This window comes from Cyprinodon variegatus, unplaced genomic scaffold (genome assembly GCF_000732505.1).
Source record: "Cyprinodon variegatus isolate N-32 unplaced genomic scaffold, C_variegatus-1.0 Scaffold101, whole genome shotgun sequence".
Lineage (NCBI taxonomy): Eukaryota > Metazoa > Chordata > Actinopteri > Cyprinodontiformes > Cyprinodontidae > Cyprinodon > Cyprinodon variegatus.
In genome coordinates, this window is record NW_015150554.1 from 18,211 (window position 1) to 21,512 (window position 3,302).

A 3,302-nucleotide genomic window follows, 5' to 3' on the forward strand; every position below is an offset into this window, starting at 1 on the left:
GTAATGGGTCATTGGCAAACCTTTTGTCTCTGAGACCAGGCTCTTTCTGCAAGCCTTTTTTAAATGTGTCTGCTTGTGTGAAAGCCGCATCAAAATGTGTGGCAGCATAAGGGTCAAGAGAGCTGGTTATGTCTACACAGAGTGAAAGAGAGCAGCTACAGAGTGCAGACACAGCAAAGTACAATTCTTCCCTCCCCACCTTTTGACACACTGAGTGCTTAAAAGAACCTGCTGTTTTTAGTGAGCTGATCCAAAAGAACCATCTCTCTTAAAATAGCTGAAATTCCCAACATTTATAAGATTCAACTCACAACAAACAACAGACTCCATTGACCCAAGAGAAAAAAAATACCCCAATGGCAATTTAAACATCTAAGCAAGAAAACAACTAAAGGAAAAAAAAAATTGAAAAGGTGATCTTTCAAAAACTATACAACAAATTTGGAAGTGTTAATTCAGCTCCCACAAAGTTGAATTAAACATTCTTAGAGTGTTTATATAGTTCCACATGACTTCATATTCTAAATTCAACATTTATCAGGGTTGGATTTATGTAAAAATCTGACTGTATTATCTGATTGAACTGCCTGTGTCGTCTTCCACACCCATCCAACCATCTTCCACACCCTACTTCACAACTCCAAAAGCCACCAATGTTGTTGTTAGCACATGTATTTTAAGAAATAAGCATATATAGAGAGGTTGGCATTCTGAAAGAAACTCTGCCAATTACTTATTTTTAAATAAACCCTAATAAGAATGGTTTGAAGTTAACTTAAAATAACATTGATTTTTGAGGAACCAACTCTGGGTGGTGTGCAGAAACCACAAAAATACAGAAAACCAGAAAACTCACTTGAAGGGAAAGAAATGATGACAAACCAGCAAACAGTGACTGAGCAAGAGATGTATAGATGGGAAACTGAAACAAAGACCAGGCTAATCAGCAGATTGGGAGCAGGTTTTGGACAGAGAAGTCTAGAAGGGAGCAAGGGAAAAGGAGACTAAACCAAGAGGTCAACAAAGGGCAAACAAGAAATACCCAAAAACTCAAATACAATAAAAAATAACTAGAATAACACAAAATAGAATAGAACCAATATCATTACACTTAACACCATACTCTGAGCAGATAGCACCAACACTGCAATTTAACTTATTTGATTTTGCTGTATAAAAAAAATACTTCTGCATAGTTTTCTCCATAGTCTTGACATGTTCTTATCTGATGCTCTAATTTTGAATATGTCCACAACCCTTTAATAAAGTATTAGAGCATCTGGTAACGTGATCCTTCCCAATGTGTCCCACCTTTCTTTTTCTCTGCTTTCAATACCTTCTGCTAGGCTGAAACCTTGGATGTATTAATTAAATGAACTGGTAACCTTTAAGATATCCATATCAACAAAAGGTCCTGTGAGACTGTGGCTGTCAACAAAACACGTTTGTAAGCAACTTGTTAAAAATCCCCCTAAGAGGAAGGTCTGTGTTCAAGAACAAGAACGTTAAACCAGTTTACTGACTGGTGTCTATCAAAATTGTATAAATTGAAATTTATGCATTGGGTCTCTTTGGTAGACCTGATGCCAGGTAGACCACGTCAGAGCAGGGGCATTTTGGTTTTTAATGACCTTTTGAGACAAAGGAGTCAGAAATTGTTGAGATCTGTGTAAATTGTCCTTAAAAAAATATAAATAAATTATAAACAATTAAAGAAATGTAGTAATTCAAAACTTATAACTAAAAGGTCTTCAGTTCTCTGCAAAGATTTCTACACTTGACAGATACTCAACACTCTTGAGTGACCAAAGAATGGCTGCTTTCGGTCAGGTTCGGTGGTGACTTTGAGGACCCAATGCATAGGAGTAGGCATATATGAGTTTGATTAATATAACGAAAATCCATAGCCTGGGTGCCATTCCGAACTTAGTCCCGCCCACAAAGTTTGAGGTCGGGGAAGTTCGGTCTGGCTCTGCTCCATAGTAGCGGTGCTCGGGGGAGGCGTGGACATCTTATTGTAATCCAAAGGGGGGCCCAGAAGAAAATCTTTGGGAACCACTGTTGTAGATCTATCCAATTGAGTGCAGAGGCATTTTTTTTCCTGGTTCGTTCAAAACACGCCCCATAATCACAGCTCTATGGAGCAGTATCAGACTCATATTCTGCCTAGAATTGAGTCGGACTACGTCAGGCTAGAAAATCCAAGGGGATCAGAGGCAAAAATCTACTGATGTTATGAGATGAGCTGAGGCTTCGAGGCACATGTCGATTAATGGAGGGGGCGTTTCCCCGGAGCGCGTGTCAAGGTGTGATTCATTTAGGGGAGGGGCCAAAGCTGATGATGTCCAAAGCCTCCCTACCGTGATACCACGTGACCACTTTGGGAAGTAGTTCAGAAAGCGCAGAACTTCTGCAGGCATTTAAATAGCCTCCCTACTCAGTCAAGATGTGTCTTAGACAGATTTGTCATTTTATTTACAAAAGTGTAAAACAAAAAGAAATTTCATTTGGAACAGCTCTCTGGAAAATGTCATCTTTTTAAAAGTGCAGCATTAAAAAATAGTTAAAAATATATATAAAAACAGTAATATAAACATAGGACTGTAAATTTACAGTTCTAACATTTTCATTTTTTAAAATATATAATGATAAAATATAATAAATATTATAAAATACAATACAATAACCCATTTTACCAAACATTCAGCAGTCTAATGGCAGTGGGGAAGAAACTGTTGTGAAATCTGCTCTCTTCCCCGAGGGCAGCAGGGACAACAGTCCATGGTGGGGGTGTCAGGAGTCATTTATGAGGTTACAGGCTTGGGACACGCAGCGCTGGGATGAATTGTCTTTTATGGAGAGAAGAGGAGCCCCGATGATGATCTCTGTTCTCACCACTCTCCTCACCTTCATCCAGCCTGAGGCGCTGCAGTCTCCACACCACACAGTGAGACAGCTGGTCAGAATGCTCTCCATGGTGCTTCTGTTGAAGGTGGTGAGGATGGGTGGGGGCAGGTTGGCTCTCCTCATCCTCCACAAGAAGTACATGGGCTCTGTTCGAAAACCTGGGCTGCATCCTCCAAGGACACGGTCTACCTAGACTGGATCCTTCGAATCCACCAGGATCAGGCTGTTATCTTTGCACCAGTCCACCAGCTCCTCCACCTCCTCTCTGTAGTCTAGGTCGTTGTAATTTCTGATGAGGACCACCACCATGGTGTCGTCTGCAAACTTCACGATGGGCTTGGTGGTGAACCTGAGGATGCAGTCATGTGTCATCAGGATGAACAGCACGGGGCTCA